The sequence below is a fragment of the Nomascus leucogenys genome, chromosome 18, assembly GCF_006542625.1.
Source record: "Nomascus leucogenys isolate Asia chromosome 18, Asia_NLE_v1, whole genome shotgun sequence".
Lineage (NCBI taxonomy): Eukaryota > Metazoa > Chordata > Mammalia > Primates > Hylobatidae > Nomascus > Nomascus leucogenys.
In genome coordinates this window covers 52,370,604-52,391,674 of record NC_044398.1, presented here as the reverse complement: position 1 = coordinate 52,391,674, position 21,071 = coordinate 52,370,604, and the positions used below count along the sequence as shown (strand labels likewise).

The 21,071-nt window shown below is 43.2% G+C and overlaps 1 protein-coding gene and 1 pseudogene across 1 annotated transcript in view; one reads left to right on the top strand and one right to left on the bottom strand.

The window, feature by feature from the left end:
• Window positions 1-21,071, bottom strand: part of SVIL (supervillin) — a 276,068-nt gene that overhangs the window by 111,362 nt on the left and 143,635 nt on the right. The window lies entirely within an intron of this gene.
• Window positions 5,935-6,010, top strand: LOC115831350 (annotated as a pseudogene).

Below are 21,071 nucleotides of genomic sequence, written 5' to 3'. Positions count from 1 at the left end.
AGGGAAAAGAAATAATGTAACATTGAAATAGTTATGCAAATTGTTAAAAATCCAGTGAGAAAAAACTCTCCAAACTCCTTTTGAACATATAATTTAAGAAAAAGAAAATCATTAACCAGACGAAAAATAGAAATACAAAAACGACATCTTCTAAGAATCAAATTCCACATGGAAATTTACATAGGCAAGTTTTGCTTTTCTCTTCCGGAAAGTAGCCAACATACTCCATGGGTAAATGAAAATAATAACAACAATAATAACAATAATACTTCTAACATAGTTCAATGTTACCATTTAAATTTGTCATGGCAACAAGAATAACTCAAAGCAATTAAATACTAAATAAGGCAGCTATATACTCAGGAATAGAGGAGAAAATAAGCAATTTTGGTCCAGGTAACTAGAAATGTTTGAGATGCCTTTAAAGAATGCGGGTGGGGTCTGAAGAGCAAAGGACAACTCAGCTGTGTCTTTTGCTCTCATTAAAATCTAAACAATAACAACCAATAAAAATAACTATTTATTTGTATTTTGAAGACAAGATATGTATTATGTAAAGACAGCTGGTAACAATTCTATACAGGAAAAACACATCCCAAATGAACAGGTTAACCAAAACCAGGCACAGACAAAATTTATAACCAGTCTAATGGCACGTAATCTGTTTTACAGCCTTTGGCTTACAGCATTTGTCCACTAAGAAAACCACAAATAGGCCATTTACAGAAACTTCTTCCCCTAAGGTAGTGCCTTTTGCTCTTTAATATTTAGGGGCAGAAGCCCGAGGAAAAATAAGTACAAAATATATCAGATGTTGACATTTCATTATCCATCAAAATACATCCTCAGTCCTGGAATTTGGAACTGTGGCCAACTAAAGAAATACAATAAAATGAAAGACATAATGCCAGTAAAACATCTAAGCTTTTCTCTTAACTATACAAGTATCTTGTTATGTAATTAACCAAAGAGAAATCAATTCAAAAAGCTTTCAAGTACTGTAGGAGAAAATTCCTGAATCTGAGGTCTGAATTGTTCAAGTCACTTCCCAATAGTGCATTTGAGCTGGAAAACAGTTTTGATGTATAATGGCTGAGTTTCAAATATGATTCTCAAAATAACCTTAGCGTTTCATTTTTGTTCAGTCAGTGAACTGAACATGCCACACCACTTCAGCAGTTAAATTGAAAGCATGTATTTTCCTCTGTGCTGGAAGAAAGTCACTGAAAAGACAGTGTCTTGTTCCAAACTGTCTCACATGAAGAGTTAATAAAAAGAAGCTACTCACCACTGCCTACTGGAAATAATTTAGTATGTATAGCATTTGATTTAGAAAAATATTTTAGCTAAAGTGCAGCACATCTAGAATTTGACCCAAAGTGTGGGCATTCCAATTGCATTTGCAATTTTTCTTACATAAAGGTTTCAGTGGTTTAGTAGTAACTTTAACTTATTAAGGGAAAAAAAATTCACATTATCAGCAATCACAAGATAAGCTCCTTTATAAACTCAATTAGATATTTAAAGTGTCTTTGGAGAAATGTGTATAAGTAACTGAACACAGGAGAATACATAGGGCAAAATAGAGGACCCCAGGCATTCATTATGTTATAAAATCCATACATAAGTGCATTTCATATTTCTCTTGCCTTACCTTGTTTCTCAGAGAATTTGAAAGCTCCCAAATAGCTGGAAAACCCTGGGCTTCTGAACATGGCTGCACACAGACGGCTCAGTCACACAGCCTGCTTTACTGCTAATTCTCAGCCAGCAACCACCTTCGTCTGGTCTAAGCAAAACTGGGTTGAGATTTTTCACAGTGCAGGACTAGAGCGACCAGGCACTTGTGTCTTTGTGCCTATGGTACAGGAGAAGGAAGAGGCCACTGGCTGGAACAGCTCAGACCCCATAATCAGATTATGAACAGAAATTAAGCCTGGAGGTGCTGCAACAGACTGGAGCCCAGTGATGGGACGTGGGTGATGTAGATGACCAGGGCAAAGCCATGGCGCATCCCAGCATTTGCTCCGGCTAAGGAGACAGTGCTGCAACCTAAACATCATTGGAGGAGTCAAATACAACTTCCTCTCCCTACAGACACACACACACACACACACACACACACACACACACACAAAGAAAAACCTACAGAGACCCTCATGTATTGGGAAGAAGGGACGCTTGAGTATTTCCAGGCTGCTCCAAGTCTGGATTTGGCTAAGTTAAATGAAGTATTTTACCTAACAGAGAGCCAAAAACCCATACTTCAGATTTATGAACAACATATGAGTGAAACTGTGGGAAAAGAAAGGGCAGATATTGCTAGAGATTCAAAATTTTAATTTGAGGTAGAAGCTATTAAGTTAAGCTTTGCCTGTTAGACTGCCCCCTGTTTAATTTTAACCGCAATATGTAGTTGGTGAGCTCAAGTAATGCTCATGCAATTCCAAGAAAAATTCGCAATAATTACAGACTGATTGTACAGAAAAATGGGACATTCAAGAGAACCAAGAGAAACGGTCTCATTTGCAAGCTAAGGAAATAGGGCTAGACGAGTAGCTTGCTCCTGGATAGACAACTGTTTGGTGATGGAGCGATGGGATCTTGGGGAGGTGGGATCAAGACTGATTCACCACACCCCCACCTAGGAGCAGGGACTCTGAGTTTGTCTTTGTATCTTTAGTTCTGGACACTGTACCTGGCGCACAGTAGGTCTGCAGGAAATGTTTGCTGAATGACCATAGGAAATCATGAGACAATCTCTTCTAAAAGCTAGAGATCTCCTTCTAAAATGGGTGCGGGGAGTTAGTATCCTGTGTTCAAACCAGGTGGACTTAGACTAATTTGTAAAATACAAACACACTTAAGGTGAAAATGAAGAATTCTATGCTGAATTAATAAAGACACATAAACACAAGGTACATCAACCCTGGGTACTAGAGGGGTCAGTGGTGGCATTTTTGCCATTTTTCTCTAAACTCATTATAGTCATAAAATCAGGAAAAACTATGGCAAATAGGATAGTTAAAAAAAACTCAGCTAGGAACAACGTCAGTACTGTGGATAACTAAATTAGAAACTTGATGGTAAGGTCATAGAGAATTAGCAACAAAAAGAAAAAAGGTAGTATTGGGAGGAGAAGAGGAAGGAGAGGAAATAGTAGAAGCAACTGATTCTGGAAATAAAGAGATGATTCAGGCATGGTGGCTGACGCCTATAATCCCAAAACTTTGGGAGGCCAAGGCAGGAGGATCACTTGAGGCCAGGAGTGGAAGACTGGCCTGGGCAACATGGTGAGGCCCTGTCTCTACAAAAAATAAAAAATGAGCTGGGTGTGGTGGTGCACGCCTGTAGTCCCAGCTACTTGGGAGGCTGAGGCGGGAGGATCGCTTGAGCCCGGAGGGGCCAAGGCTACAGTGAGCCATGGTTGCACCACTGCACTCCAGCATAGGCAACAGAGTGAGATCCTATCTCAAAAAAAAAAAAAAAAAAGAAATAGAAAAAAAGAAAAAAAGAATAGAGAGATAGGATGAAATAATATACATGTTGATAAATAATCCTTTATAAAGAATGTAACAGTTTATGGAACACAGTATCACTGCTCATCACCCTTTTTGTGCCTGAAAATTACTCTTCCTATAGAATACTCAATTACAGTTATCCTAAAAGAATCTAAATGTTAAATTTGAATTATTATTAAGGAATAAGTCTATTCTAATTTTTTTTTCAAATTTTCCTGTTGCTTGCTTTTCCTTTTCTTCTTTTTTTTCAACATTTATTTTAGATTAAGGGGTACGTGTGCAGGTTTGTTACATGGGTACATTGAGTGACGCTGAGGTTTGGGGTACATGGGTCCCATCACCCTGGTACTGAGCATAGTATCCAATCGTTTGTTTTTCAGCCCTTGCCCCCTTCCCATATTTGAAATTTTGAAAATAAAATTCCAGTACAGAATTTTTTAAATTGTTGGGTATTATCTTTAAGTTGGTAACAGAGTCTTACCAGAATTCTTTGCCTCACCCATGGATTATGGTACAAAGCAAACTGATTTAAATATGACATAATTGTTGAAAGGAAAAAAGCCCAACATTTTTTATGAAATTATGGATATAAAATTTAATCTATTATTTAAGCATCCTATCCATATGAAATCAAATAAGACTGTGAAGAAAAATCTCTATTTTATGTTCATAGAAAGTATCTTTGAAAAATTTTCATTTACTCTCCAATAATTATAATGAATTATTATTTTTAATTTTTCCACTTGACATTCAAAAATTATTACTACTATTATTATCATTACTGTTTTAGGCTAGCTCATTCACACAGGGGAGCTACAAAATACCCAAATATTTCCTCACGTCATTCTGTAGGTTAACATATTTATTTGCAGAGAAAGTCTAAGTTGTGATTGTGACTTTTTTTTTTTTTCCCCGCTCTGTCACCCAGGCTTGAGTGCAACGGCACATCTCTTGGGTCACTGCAACCTCTGCCTCCCGGGTTCAAGCGATTCTCCTGCCTCAGTCTCCCAAGTAGCTGGGATTACAGGTGCATGTCACCATGCCCGGCTAATTTTTGTATTTTTAGTAGAGACGGGGTTTCGCCATGTCGGCCAGGCTGGTCGCGAACTCCTGACCTCAGGTGATCCACCCACCTCGGCCTCCCAAAGTGCTGGGATTACAGGTGTGAGCCACGGCGCCCAGCCTGTGACTTTCTTAAAATTTAGGGAGAAGACATTTTAACTGAGCGCTGATGGTGGTGTATTCCCTCTTCAATAGCATCACACAGCCACTAGCTCAGCATGAATGCACAAAGTTCCCTGCTGCTGTGTCCACTGAGAAGCACTAATCTTACTCAGGAACAATGCTTTATGGAAGTACAATATTTTACTGGATATTTTTAAGGTTGTAATCTTTAAAGAGAAGTAAAAGCAAATATTTAAGTTGCCTTTAGATGGGCATGCAAAACTGCTTTAGGAGAAGGGGTAAAACCATGTGCCTGGGAGAGGCTGAGGGAGGTCACTGTCATAGCATGTCATGGTACACGGGTGGTGGCTGGAGGAGACCTGAAGGAGCTATGAGTGAGCCATTGCGATGCTGACACCCCACAGTGGTATCACTGGAACAATTGGTCAGGCCCGGGTGGACCCTGGGAAGACTGGAGCCGAAGGGGCCTTTCTGATCACCTGGTCTTCATGTAGTGACATGTTAGATGACCCCTATAGAATACTCAAGGTCACAAAGCTTGTGGCGTGGAAGTGCCAGGCTGAAAATCCACATGCTCTGGCTCTCCCCAGGACAATTCCCACATTCCTGATCAGCCTGAGCACAAGAGAACCGGGGTCATTGTTGTAAACTTGTCCTGGATTGAGGTCACAGGCCTCCCAGCCCTGGCCCACAGGGATGTTGCTCATAAAGGGGCCAGCCTGACCCCAGAAGGAGCCGTCAGGCCAGCCGCAGTTGTCTTTCATAAACCTTGTATGATTTCTAGGTCTAATTTTGATCCCACGGATGTTGCTCGAAACCAGGGCCGCCCCCAGATATGAGAAACTAGGGCATAGCTAAGGCCATAAGGCTCAGAGAGGAGTCAGTGTCCCTGGTGGGGTGTGGGTGTTGTGTATAAAAAGAAGCAATTGATTATTATTTTTCCTTTTCTTCCTAATTCTCCCACCTTATTGGAGAGGAATAAGATGTGGACGTGGCTACTTTGAAGTGTGTAGGAAGCAATGACTCATTAATTCTATTTCTAAAAATGCACACAAGGACATTACTATGAATGAACTCAAGGGTGTTTACCATTTGTATACTGGTACCACCCAATTGTCTGGCACTGAAGATGTGGCATCCAGTCCACTTTACCACCAGTGTTTAAGGAAACCATCTCTGTTAAGCATATTTGATCTAAGTGTGCATATGCATATGAGTGCCATGGGCTGGGCCAATGATGAATTATTATCTTGATGAGAAATGATGATGCAAAAATTAAGCTTAGTTGGATTATGCTGAGGCCCAGTCTAGGTAACAATTGTGAGACAAGAAGTTTGGATTTCTTAGTTTCCTTCTATGGAAATTTTATTTTGGGATTCTGGCAATGAAATATTTCTGTGAAACTTGTTTTGCACACTTCTATCTGTGTGCTTCTAAGTAAACTATAAGTTCTGATTCTTTAAGTGTTTAAGTTTCCTGTAAGTCCTAATTTTCTTGGATATTTGGCACTAAGACCCTTGCTCTCTTTCTCTCACTGGATGATTTAGTAAGCCCTACTGGTGCTATTCTATTGAGTGGAGGTGAGACGCTGCCTTTGCCGGCTGAAAAATTCCAAATAGATAATTGAACTAGTGAAGACTGAGCTCTATAATAATTAGAATTATTCATTCAGACAACATGAATATCATGACAGGGTTTTCTCAATAACTGACTGACACATGTGATGCAATCCTCATGAGAAAATACTTTTTACCTAGGATTGATTTTTTTGAGGGTTGAGAAATATGACACATTGGAATTTTGCTCAATGCACTGTAGTCATTGTGGTCTAAATACACACACAAAATTTTCTGTAATATGAGTATAGTATTCTAACAGTGCTAGGATATGTTTTGATCACTGATGAATCTATGACTGAAGTACCCTTGCAATTGGGGTATAAATGTGAGTTACAATAATATGTGTTTTCCCATGAAACTTGAAATTGGATAAATTGATGAGCAATCTGGTACCTGACTTTCCTCTCCTGAGTACATTTGGCTTCATTTTCGTTATGATGAAAGTGTGTGCTGTGAATGATGCCAACGGTAAATAAGACCTTTATGGACTCTCATATGAATGACAATCAGGGCCATTCCTTCAGGCAACATGATTACCTTTGTGCATTCTTCTTCTTAATGAGTGACTAGCATACCTGATGGGATCTACAAGAGGGAAACTTTATTTTTTACTAAAATTGCACTGATATAATAATGTTGGCAAGGTTTGTGATTATTGGTATCATCTCTAAGAGGTGATATTCATTTGGTCTAAATATAGAAGTTAACCTATTAACTTCTAATTTATATGTCAGGTTGCTATGTTTTTACAATGTTTGTGGTTTATTGATGATGACTCACAACATAAAGACTATGGCATTATGGCGACATGTTCTAATTCTGATATATACATATCCCATCATTTATTAAATTCAATACACTTATGAGTAGTATATATTTTTCTGCCACCCAGGCTGAAGTGCAGGGGTGTGACCATAGCTCACTGTAGCCTTGAACTCCTGGGCTCAAGCAATTCTCCCACCTCATCCTGCTGAGTCTCCAGAACTACAGGCATGTGCCAACACGCCTGGTTAATTTTTGAATTTTTTGGTAGAGATTGGGTCTTGCTATGTTTCCTAGGCTGATCTCCCACTCCTGGCCTCAAGTGATCCTCCTGCCTTGGCTTCACAAAATGCTAGGATTACAGGCATGAGCCACCGCTCCCTGCTAGTAGCATTTCTTTTCTTCTTTTTAGCAATGCAAATGATTTTATTTTTTTTTTTTAGACGGAGTCTTGCTCTGTCACCAGACTAGAATGCAGTGGCGCAATCTAGGCTCACTGCAACCTCTGCCTCCTGGGTGATTCCCCTGCCTCAGCCTCCTGAGTAGCTGGGATTATAGGCACGCTCCACCACGCCCAGTTAATTTTTGTATTTTTAGTAGAGACGGGGTTTCGCCATGTTGACCAGGATGGTCTCGATCTCCTGACCTCATGATCCACCTGCCTCGGTCTCCCGAAGTGCTGGGATTACAGGTGTGAGCCAACGTGCCTGACTGCAAATGATTTTTTTATTTCAATAGTTTTCTGGGTACAGGTGGTTTGGATTAAACAGATAAGTTCTTTAGTGGTGATTTCTGAGATTTTGGGCACCCTTAACTGAGGAGTGTACACTGTACCTAATATGTAGTCTTGTATCCCTCACTCGTCTCCCAACCTTCCCCTTAGAGTCCCGAAAGTCCATTATACAACTCTTATGCCTTTGTGTCCTCATAGCTTAGCTCCCACTTATAAATGAAAACATATGATATTTGGTTTTCCATTCCTGAGTTACTTCACTTAGAATAATGGTCTCCAGCTCCATCCAGGTTCTTGCAACAGACATTATTTCATTCTTTTTTATGGCTGAGTAGTATTCCACAGTGTATATATACCACATTTTCTTTATCCACTTGTTGGTCTATGGGCACTTAGGTTGGTTCCATATGTTTGCAATTGTGAATTGTGCTGCTGTAAATATGTGGGTGCGTGTGTCTTTTTTATATAATGACTTCTTTTCCTTTGGGTAGATACCCAGTAGTGGGATTGCTGGATTAAATGGTAGTTCTACTTTTGGTTCCTTAAGGAATGCCAATAACATTTCTTTACACCAACAACAAACTATCTGAAAAAGAAATTAAGAAATCAATCCCATTCATAACTGTATCAAAAAATAAAATAGTTGTAAATTTAACCAATTAGATGAAAGATCTGTATACTGAAAACGATAAAACATTGATGAAATAAATTATAGATGACTCAAATAAATGGGTCTGTGAATTGGAATAATTAATATTGTTAAAATTAATGGACCCATTTGTGTATACATTTATAAATGTGTATTTGTGTATACATTTATAAATGTATAAAATGGGAATTAGTCTCCCTGGGGTGCATATAGAAGATTGGGTAAATAAACTACACAAGCAAACCAGGGTTGAAACTCCATTACTGATTTGAAAAATTTTAAATATTATATTAGAGATGCACACACACCTAATCAGAATGACAGGAAATAAACCAAGACATTAATTCTCTCACAACTCGGAGATAACTGTTCATGTTTTTTCCAAAGTAACTTCTCTATTTTCCAAAGTATCCACCATATGCACGATTTCCTTCTGTAATTGCAAAGCAATTAAATACAAATGAAGATGAAGGCAATAAGACCTCTTAAATCCCCAAAGCTTTGACACATGATAAAAATCCAGGAGAAAATTGTGGCATGAATGGATGGTGCCTATGGCCCTATGGCACAAAATCAGCCTGCTCATTTCTTCCAGCAGATGCATTTTCTTGGCTCTAAATTGAGGAGCTGACCCAGACGGTCACAAGATCCTTGATAACAGGCACCAGTGTTGCTTAACCTTGACACCAGGTGCGCACAAAAGAACCTTGCCCTGCCTATCAACATTGAATTCACCTGTTAAATCCCCTTCATAAATGTTCTTCTTTATTAGCAATCACACCTTTCCTGCTCAAAAGCCTTTATTGTCTCCTAGCTAAAGGACTATAAAAACTGGAGAGACAGCACTTGACGCACACTTCCGGGTGCACTTCTAGCACAGAGTCCGGTTCAGAACAAGTAAACTATCAATACTGGTTGAATGGATCAATCAATCAAATGGTAGGCAAGCACTGAAATCACTTCTATCCTTAAATTTCTCCCATTCTTAGCCAGCCTCATTTCTTGAATAGTTTGCAGAGAGGAAAAGTATTACTTCTCTTTCCTCAACTTGAGACTATTACTTAAAGTCTTCTTGTCTTTCCTAAAATCTGAAGCCATGATGTGAAACAGAAATATTTGCATGTAGGAAGAATCAGGAAGAACATACTAAAGATTCGCTGGGGAAACTGGAAGTATCTTATTATTCTCTATTTCACCTACTTCGTTACTATGTGTATTCCTAGTTTTCTTCAGAACAATGTGTTCATCTGAGTTCCTGGGCATCTAACAGGATTTCTGAGCTAGGGAAAGGTAAAAATGGGGACAATGGGCCGGGCACAGTGGCTCACACCTGTAATCCCAGCACTTTGGGAGGCCAAGGCGGGCAGATCATGAGGTCAGGAGATTGAGACCATCCTGGCGAACATGGTGAAACCCCATCTCTACTAAAAATACAAAAAAATTAGCCAGGCGTGGTGGCGGGCGCCTGTAGTCCCAGCTACTCGGGAGGCTGAGGCCGGAGAATGGCATGAACCCCAGAGGTGGAGGTTGCAGTGAGCCGAGATCGCGTCACTGCACTCCAGCCTGGGTGACAGAGCAAGACTCTGTCTCAAAAAAACAAAACAAAACAAAGAAACAAAAAACAAAAACGGGGACAATGATTCCTGCAGTCCAACTATTGACAATGTCTCAGTATGAGTCCAGGTGAGAAGTGTCACCTCCCAAATTGACAAGGTCAAAAGATAAGGCATTAGATGACAGTCACAGTATTAAACCTTCAAAGACTGTGTAGCGCAGGTCACAGCGGCAGCTCAGACTACAGGGAGGCTATTTGAGGAGCCAGACCCTGTCACTTGTTCTGGCTGATGACACGCAAGCACCCCTGCAACGCTGTCCTTTGAGGCAACTCTCCTTTGGGGGCCATCATCCTTGGGGAGAAAACGAGGGCAAAGCCAAGGAAAAGGGAAGTAGCCAGCACCTCCACTGCAGCCAGCCATTTCCCAGCAGGGCTGAACAGGATGACGCCTGTGACGTCCCCTGGCTTATCGCTGGAGGGCAGATGCAAGGCTGAGGGTCCTGGAGTATTTAATTCCTTTAGTCTTCTCTGTGACTTATCCTCATACGCAGATGAGAAAACCCGGATAGTGCCTGACCTAGGATAGATACATCAAGCCTAGATCAACAACTTAAAATACATCTCTGAAGGCAAAACAGGGCCTGGTGGTGGCTTATGCCTGTAATCCCAGCCCTTTGAGAGGCCAAGTCAGGAGGATCACTTGAAGCCAAGAGTTCGAGAGCAGCCTGGGCAACAAAGTGAGACTCTGTCTCTACAAAAAATTAAAAAAAAAAAAATTTAGCTGGGCATGGTGGCACACGCCTGCAATCCCTACTTGCAATCAGCTATTTGTGAGGCTGAAGTGGGAGGATCGTTTGAGCCCTGGAGGCCAAGGCTGCAGTGAGCTATGATCACGCCACTGCACTCCTCCAGTGTGGGCAACAGATTAAGACCCTGTCTCTAAAAAAATTGTTTTAATAAAGGCAAAACAGCCATTCCCTGGCCAGCCACAATAAAATCAAAGGGAAACAGGATGGTGAGGTCAGGATAAAATGAGAGAACACGTACAGAAGCACTCTGAAAAAGGACTGCATTATTTAATCCACACAAGGAACTTCGCATTGAAAAGGGATTTGGGTGCACCACATGCTCCTCCAGAGGTCCGTACGATGTCACCTCATGTCACCTTGCTGTGCTCAGTGAACATCAGTGAAAGCACTCCCAGTCTACAGGAAAATGAGCTGGAATGAATGAATTAACTAATTAATGTATGTATGTATGTATGTATTTATTTGAGACAGGGTCTGGCTCTGTTGCCCAGGCTGGAGTGCAGTGGCGCAAACACGGCTCATTGCAGCCTCAACCTCCTGGGCTCAAGCCATCCTTCTACCTCAGCCTCCCGAGTAGCTGGGACCACACTCAGCTATTTTTTGAAATTTGTAGACATGGGATCTTGCCATGTGCCCAGACTGGTCTCAAACTCCTGGCCTGAAGTGATTCTTCCACCTTGGCCTCCCAAAGTGCGGGATTACAGGCGTGAGCCATCAAGCCAACCATGAGCTGGAATTTAAATGTACAGTATAGGGGAATGTGATATTTTGACTAGCAGTTGTCTGAATACATACTGACATGACTTACCAATACATTTCCAAAATCAAGAAGTGCTACGGAAATGATTTTAATGAAATCTACTATAAGCTACTAATGATGGTGGTTGGAGTGAAATTCCAAAGTGAAGAACATATTTTCATAGCCCAGTAAAGGAGCATTTTGTACTCTAGCAACAGCCATAAATGGTATTCTCATTTTCTTTGGTGGATTTTCTTTATGTGTGCAGATCCTTAATCTGAGGCAGAACTGCCTGACCTGAGAAAATTGCCCCTGGGGAAAGCCCACTTAGGCCCTTTCATTTCCCCTTGATCACATCTCACTGGTCAGGCAGACTTTCCAGATTCCTCATTTTAGTCTAATTCTCCTCCTGCATGCACTGTGAAATGCTCTGTGAATTTTGGTTAGTGGTAATATTTTGGACAAGCGTGCAAATAAAATGTTGCACACTGCATAAGGTAATTTGAAACAGACCATGGAGGTAGAGATGAAAAGGCAAAGTACGTTCAATAAGAAATGTTACAAGTCACAGCTATTTTTTCTTTATCAGATGTGTTGAAAGAAAACCATGCCAGCCTTTGTATACTTCAGAATTCTTTTTTAAAGAAAAGGCTTATTGCAATCACCTAAAAGACTTATTAGTATCTTTAAAGTAAATGTTCAAAAGAGTAATGTTAACATTTGTAATGAAATTATCTCCAGTCATTTTAGTTTCTGGTTCATTCCAAATCTATGGCTAATGACTCTTGGAGAGAAAAATCCAGGTACCTCAGAGGAAGAGAGAATGGTCAGCTGACTGTCAGAAAAGAAAGACATAGGTCAGTTCTGTGTTTAAATTACACACTGAATATACATATGATGGAATATTATTCAGCCTTAAAAAGGAAGGAAATTCTGACGCTTGCTACAATGTAGAGGAACCTCAAAGACATCATGCTAGGGGAAATAAGCCAGTCACCAAAGGACAAATACTGTACTACTTATATGAGGTTTCTAGAATGGTCACATTCCGAGACAGATAGTAGAAGGGAGTTTATCAGGGGCTGGGCAGAAGGAAAGTTGGGGAGTTGTTGAATAGGTAGAGTTTCAGTTTGGAATGATGAAAAAGTTCTGGAGAGGGATGGTGGTGATGGCTGCACACTCTGTGAGTGAATGCACCTAAATACCACCGAACTGTTCACTTAAACATGGTTGAAATGGTAAATGTCATGGTATGTATATTTCAGCACAATATACAATAAAATGTACACTGAGGGCAAATCACAGCTGACATAAAATGCAGGCACATGCTGAGCACCCGGAGAACAGCTCTTGTGAGGGGCACATGGCCGCCCACCACTCCCCAGAGGCCAGGAGATGCCAAGGACGATTCTGACCTGTTCAAAGCCCCAACCCACAAAGGGCTCTTAAACAATGATGTGACGAATAAACATAAAACTAGCTGTTCCCAGGAACAGTGGCTCATACCTGTAATCCCAGCACTTTGGGAGGTGGAGGTAGGAGGACTGCTTGAGACCAGGAGTTAGAGACCAGCCTGGGCAACACAGCAAGACCCCCATCTTTACCAAAAAAATTTTAAAATTAGCCAGGCATGATGGTGTAGTTCCAGCCACTCAGAAGGCTGAGAAGGGAGGATTACTTAAGTCCAGAAATTTGAGGCTGTGGTGAGCTTTGATCATGCTACTACACTCCATTCTGGGTGACAGAGTGAGACCCTGTCTCTAATAATAATAATAACAGTAAACCTAGGTGTTCACTGTATGAAGTCTGTGGCTGCATTCCAGGACATCATAAGGTGCAGTGTGCCACACCTTCACAGATGCGGGGGCCCACGCCTCTCCTCTCGTGAGAAGAAGACCTCATGCAGAGGGGAAGGGGCTGACTCGATTACAATCGTCCAGGGAGGGCGGAGAAGGCTCTGCCAAATCCAGTCATTCAATGCTCTCTACTTGATGGTTTTCACATGAACAGAAAGCAGGGAAACACTGAATCATCACAGAGGAGAATTTCTTATGAGTCTAAAAGTCCAGATGGCAGACAAGTACATATATAAAATGTCTGTTGATACCTGATAGATCATAGCTGTTCTAGAGCTAGACTTCAATAATTTGAAGGAAAGTTTCAAATAAAGTAATTTCTGGCTCTCCTTGTTCTCAGAAGGGCATCTTAATAAAGCAACAGCAATGACAATCTCAGCAATAATAATCAGTATGAAAATGCAAGAAAAGCTCATCAACCTGCGATCTCCAATGTCACCCTTGTTTTCCATGGGTTATTTTTTATTTTTTGAGATGGGGTCTGGCTCTGTTGCCCAAGCTGCAGTGCAGTGGCATAATCACAGCTCACTGTAGCCTCGACCTCCTGAGCTCAAGCCAGTTCCTCCCACCTCTGCCTCCTGAGTAGCTGGGACTACAGGTGCACACCACCACGCCTAGCTAACTTTTGTATTTGTTGTAGAGATGGGATCGCGACATGTTGCCCAGGCAGGTCTGAAACTCCTGGGCTCAAGCACTCCTCCCACCTCAGCCTCCTAGAGTGCTGGAATTACAGGCATGAGCCACTGCACCCAGCCTCCATGGATTGTATTAACTGGTACCCGAGACCTACCAGGCTTTCAGAACAGGTTCCCAGCCCTTTGCTGATTGATGCAGGGTGGGGGAGGGCATGTCCATGAGATTTCACAGGTTCATGATTGACTTTCTTCATGGTCATATTATTGCACTGGGAAAGCAGATCCTGTGCTCACAGTGCAGGTGCCATGGGGAGGTCATGACACAAAACAAATCAAAGGCATATTCCACACTGTCTGTTGAAATGACTCAAGACACGTTTACGCTCATGGCATGGGTGTAACATCTGATTAAGCAAAGGATATCAAACTTGGGTGGCCCTCAGACCACATGTGGTATTTGTTTAAAATGAAAAGTCCCCCCACCCCAGATGATTAGGATATGCCCACAGAGTTAGAAAACCATGAATACAAGCCACTGATGATATAAAGCCCGGGAAGAAACAGGGAAACAGCGTAATCAGATGGGGTGAGTGTGATGAAGGAAGGCTTCCTGGAGGAGGAGACTGGAGAGCTTACTTGTGGAGGAGATGGTGGCAATAGGTGAATGGGGAGGCCATGGGCCCTCACCTCCGTGCCAGGAAGAAGAGCAGACAGCATGGGGGCTGGAACTGGGAAGAGGCCTAACGGGGGCGTGGGCTTAAATGGTCCCATCCCTCTGTATGGTAAATGCACCTGACAGCAATCACTTAGGCACACCCTGAGAATGGCCCTGTATGGCAGCGGCACCTGCATCGGGTTCAGGGTTCCATTCCAAGCTAAGGAATCCAGGAGAGGCCAACTGGAGATTTGTTCCTTATCTATGAGGAACATCTGAGCAGCTTTCCCGCCCCGCCTCCGCCACTGCATGCACAGGGGATCAGGACTGTTTGTTTTGGGGTATGTGAAGGCTGCCAGGTGGAGATTGTCAGGGAGGTGCCAAGTGGACATGCTATTACTATATAAACTGCACGCCTTTTGAAAGCGGTTGTGGTTCTCCTGCTCAGCCCGCTGCCACTGGACTCTCTCCCCTGTATCCAAGCCCCCAACAGAACTCCGTGCCTCATTCACTGGCTCTGGGTCTCTTCTTCAGCCTCTTGAACCTGCTGCCTTCCCATGCAGTCGACAGGGGTTCGGCAAGACACCCACCCACATTCAGACGGAATGTGCTGTGGGCCCAGCCAGGGCATTCTGAGGTGGGAAGGGAGGCCGTGGACAGCCTGTGAAGAAGCATCAGAGCCATCCCTGAAGCCCAAGTGGAAAAAGAAAATTCAGACACTTGTCACACCCAGACATCAAGCTGGGATACATCATGCTGCTTGGTCTTCAGGTGGTAAGAAAATACATTAAAGAAATAGACAGGGTCTTGCTCCATCACCCAGGCTAGAGTGCAGTGCTGCAATCACAGCTCCCTGAATCCTCAACTTCGGGTTCGAGCAATCCTCCCAACTCAGCCTCCCAAGTAGCTGGGACTATAGGTGCACATCACCATGCTCAGCTAATATTTTTATTCTTTTTTTTTTTTTTTTGAGACAGGGTCTCCCTCTGTTGGCCAGGCTGGAGTGCAATAGCATGATCATGGCACATTGCAACTTTGATCTCCTGAGCTCAAGTGACCCTCCCACCTCAGCTGGGACCACAGACGTGTGCCACCACACCTGGCTAATTTTTGTAGAGACAGAGTTTTGCCATGTTGCCCAGGCTGGTCTTGAATTCCCAGGCTCAAGTGATCTACCTGCCTTGGCCCCGCAGAGTGCAGATATTACAGGAGTGTGTCACCATGCCCAGCCTATTCTTTATAGAGACAGTGGCCTCACTATGTTGCCCAGGCTGGCCTTGAACTCCTGGCCTCAAGAATCCTTCCACCTCATTCTCCTAACATGCTGGGATTATAGGCATGAGCCACCACACCCGCCAAACTATTTTTTTAACAAGAGGAGAAAGTGAATTTGTGCTTTCCTTGAACAGCAAGCAGCAGATATAAGCAATGAAAAGAAGACAACGAGGACACCGCTCCATGCTCAAAAGAGACACCAGCAGAGCTGAGCCAGCAGCATCTCAGATGTCATCTCCCAACTGTGCTAAAAATACACACACACACACACATACACACACACTCTGAATCTGACTCCAGCAGTAAGAGCGTCCCTGTTCTCATGCAGCAGCTTGTGAGCCCTGGTGCCCCAAGGTCTCTGGAGGGAGAGGAGAACTGAAGCCGGGGTCCGGAGCAGTCAGGAGTGAGCGTGATCTGTGGTTCGCGTCTGTCTTCCCGGCAGGCTGTCCGACGCCTCAGCTCAATGAATGAGAAGCCACTTAGACAAGGGATGTGAGCCAGAGCGCTCTGAGCGTGGTCACTGCCGCATCCTGAACGCAGGCTCCTCCAGGTGTTCATTTGCCTCATGTGCAGCTTTGGTCCATGAGCCATAACCCATAGAACCTGAGGCATCTGAACGAGCATTTCAGTGCAGGAAAGTGCCATCTTCACTAACTTTCAGCTACTGCAGCAAGTTTGGAAGAAACTCAAAAGAGAAAAGATGGATTCAGCCTTACAGGTTCCGTTGGGAAGACGGTCCCCGTGGATGCTTGGCTGTGGCTATTAACCACACACACTCATTAAACAGCTTTACTAAAGAGAACACAAAGGAGACGGGAGGCTGGTTAATGCAATTTGGGGAGAGAAATGTACGATGGAGAGGTAATTGAGTGCATTCAGTCTACTCTATGTTTTTATTTTATTTTTTAATTGACAAATAATAAATGTACATATTTATGGGGTACACGGTGATGTTTGGATATATATAATGTATAGTGATCACAGATTCACTAGTGATCACTAGTGATTGCCCACTAAGCCCTAGATACATGAGCTATACCATTCTGTCCTTGGGGAAATCACCTCCCTAATGCAAGTGACTTATTCCACTTAGCTCACTTGTGGCAGCACTGGAACACAGGTCCCTTGGCTCCTAAAACTCGGCCGTTTCCATTGTACCACCTGACTATCTAGTTATATTTCCTCCCTACTACACACATGACCTCACCATTCAAAAGTTTACTATAAAACATAAACAAGATTCTGAGAGTCTGCAAAACATCTTGCATTAAAAGGAAAACATTCCACATTTCCTAATATGGAATACTATGCAGCCATAAAAAAGAATGAAACTATGTCCTCTGCAGGGACATGGATGAAGCAGGAGGCTAGCATCCCTGGAAAACTAATGTAGGAACAGAAAAACCAAATACCACATGTTCTCACTTGTAAGTGGAAGCTAAATGATGAGAACACATGGACACATAGAGGGGATCAACACACACTGGGGCCTTTCGGAGGGTGGAGGGTGGGAGGAGGGAGAAGATTATGAAAAATAACCAACGGGTACTAAGCTTAGTACCTGGGTGATGAAATAATCTGTACAACAAACCCCTATAACACGTTTACCTATATAACAAATCTGCACATGTACTCCTGAACTTAAAAGTTAAAAAAAATTTCCTGATAAAGTCCATACTCTGTAGAATAAGCCCTGATACAGAACTGAACACACAAGCTACGCAGTGAAGAAAGCCCCGTACCATTCTGTCCTTCGGGCAGTCACCTCCCCCTACAAACCTCCTGTTCTCCAACCAACCCATAAAGTATGCCTGCCAAGGAGAGTGCATATTCCTGTCATCACGGAGCACTATCATTAATAGAACAGTACTAGGCCACGTCTCCAGGGCTCGGGTTCTCCGGCTTCATACAGGACACAAGCTCACTGCCACCGCCTCTGCCAGCCAGTCCCCAGCCGCCAGCCTCCGCAGTCTGCCTAATAAGGCAATCTGCAGGTTGACTGGTGGCTTACAGTTCACCACTGCAAAATGCACACTCTGGGCTTGAAGCAAAGGGAGAGGCTACCTTTTGGCAGACAAAGGGTTACCCTGTGCCAAAAACTCTTCCAAGGCTGCACTGGGACTCCATTTACATAATAACAGAAACTTGTCCCTGCAGTTGGCCAGACTCCAGCCACAGGGTCCAACTTACAGAGCTGAAGAAAGCTGAACTTCTGCAGTGGCCTGGAGCTTGCTCAGCCTTTACACGAAGTGTCTCCTCTTTGCCTTCTCCCAACCTCATCAGAGGACTCCCAGAAAGTCCATCTTGCAGGAACTTATGTGGCATGTATTCAATCCCTGAGACTCCCTGACTTCAAAATAGCAACCTGCAAATTGACTGCATATCCCAGATGCTTAAAAAGAAGCCACAGGTCAGGGGAACAATTCTCAGCATTCCAGAACATAATTACACACCAGCGAAAAGTGGACGGCTGTATTTCCAACTAAGGAGGCGGAGTTGTTGGTCAAGCCATGCCTGATTACAAACATTCATTATTTTTAATTCTATGAAGATCTGGGCTCAGAGACTCTCCCCCGCCCTGGCCCCTGCACTGTACTATGCATATAAGGAAAAGAACAGATCTCTGGTGATTAATTGCAGCACATTCATCATTGCACAAATTTCCTTCAGCTTTTAGCCATGGGGCTCCTTTGTCATTCAGAAGGCATCCCACCCACTGGCTCACCAGAATTTAATATGTCCCAACGGAGTTTTGAATACTACCAGCATTTCAACAGTGGACTGGAGCTGCTGAACCACAGCAAAATTAGGAAGGGGTCAGGGAGCATGAGATAGCAATACTGTGGAGGATAATAGTCACCAAACCACCAGTTTAGAGTCCTGCGCGTGCTCGAATCTAGCACAGCAGAAACGTGTGCTGGTGGCAAACAGAGACGCATCTGACGCTTCATCCCTTCACTCTGCCCTTTGTGCCGGTGTCCAGTGTGGACTCTCTTCATGTTAAGACAGTTCCTGTGCAGTTTCTCGGACACCCAGCAGTGAACATACAGCACCCATTCATTCTCTGCTTCTCTGGGAAATGGAGTCTGGGATGTCTGAAACAAGACTTATGAAAAATGGTTGCCTATTAAGGGCCATTATGTTGGGGACGTAAATAGCAGATTGATTTTTAGTTTACACTAATCCAGCATTTACCAAACCAAAATAGTCCCTAGGGAATTCTCTAATAGAGCGTGAAAGGAAAATAGAATCTTGGGAACCCCAAACTCACTATGCCAAACAGAAAATGAAGCTTAGGAACCGAGTCACACAAAAACTGCCTTCCTTTTGTCTCCAGAAAGATAGCTGTGACCTCACAGGCTTAGGGTACCTTATGTAAAATGTAGATTTACTGTGCAAGAGATAAATGTGTAACTGACTTCCCCCTCCTTTGTTTTCACATGTAAAATGTAGATTCACAGAATGCTCATCAGAGCCTCACAAGAATGTGACCACTTGCCTCACTTCCTACCTCCCCCACCCCCCTCTTTTTTTCCTTGTCCTTTAAATACTGAAGTCCTCAAACCCAAATCCAGTTTGGAAAAATCACAGGACATTGATCCCATTGGGACTTGTGCCCCTTTTTCCCCAGGAGCATCCTGAATGTTAGCAAAATAAACCTTTAAGTGGATTGAGATGCCTCAGTGACTTTTCGGTTCACAGGAGGTCATCAGAAATTCCTATCTAGATATTCATGGCAAAGGGGAAAAAAACAAGAATGTGAGACACCAAAAGCCTGTCCTCCAGCTCTGTGGAAAGCAGCGTTGGGAAATGGAGTTTTAAGTAACACCAAGCCCGTGCCACCCTATCACATAGTCGCCCGCACAGCCTCGACACTGAAGCACTCAGCTCACACTCACCTTTGTCTCCTCTAACTTAGGCAAAGGAGAAGAGGATCCACAGCTGGCCAACAGTGTGGCCAGAATCTGGAGGGGAGGAGAGCCGCCCTGGGCCCACTGTAACCCCCAGAAACTGTGGGGACTTCACCAGTCCCCTTGCATGTCCTCTGCAGCGTGCAGCCATGGAACAGGCTGGCATTTGTTTATTTTAATGACAAGCAGCTAATTTCCTACTGTTAAGGCCAAGTTAGATGGCACTGAAGCACCACCGTATTCCCCCTTTCCTCTTCAGCTGTTGGCTTTGGGGGCTATTTGAGCCCTAATTGGAACTTCCACCCAGAGACCAGGCAAGAAAAGAAAAGGAGGTGAGACAATTTAGCTGCTGGCTACCAACCCTTGAAGCAAGTTCTGTCAATCAAGACTCCTGGAAGAGGGGGTCTGGAGTTGCCGAGAGACCTGGATCTACCTGGATGTTGTTATATGGCCAAACCTCAAGACCTCAGGAACTGCAAACTGAAGATAGTAATAAAAGAATACATTAATTTCCCACATAATAGGCAATGTCTACTGAACTAATATTAAGTTTGTTCTCATTAAAAATAATGTTGTTGGCCAGGCGTGGTGGCTCATGCCTGTAATCCCAGCACTTTGGGAGGCCGAGGTGGGTGGATCACGAGGTCAGGAGTGAAGACCAGCCTGGCCAAGATGGTGAAATCCTGTCTCTACGAAAAATACAAAAAATTAGCCGGGTGTGGTGCCATGTGCCTGTAATCCCAGCTACTCGGGAGGCTGAGGCAGAGAATTGCTTGAACCTGGGAGGCAGAGGTTGCAGTGAGCCAAGATTGTGCCACTGCACTCCAGCCTTGGCGACAGAGCGAGACTCCGTCTCAAAAAAAAAAAAAAAAAAAAAAGTTGCAAAGGAAAATTCCTCCCTTCTAGCCCCTGGGACTCTCTCCTTAATAATAAAGATATTACCAGACCTCCCGTCCCGTCCAGTGGCTCCCATGTTAAGTAAGGCTGCCCAACAGGTTCCCAGCACAAAAGAGCTATTCACATGCTTGATTGTACTGAGCCAGCCCATGACACTCAGCCTTGACGGTATATATTTAGTCACTGTCTATGAAGCAGAACTAGAACCACTGCATTTTCCCCCTGACATTAAAACGGTGTCAACCGCACGGACAGAATAATAGATTTTTC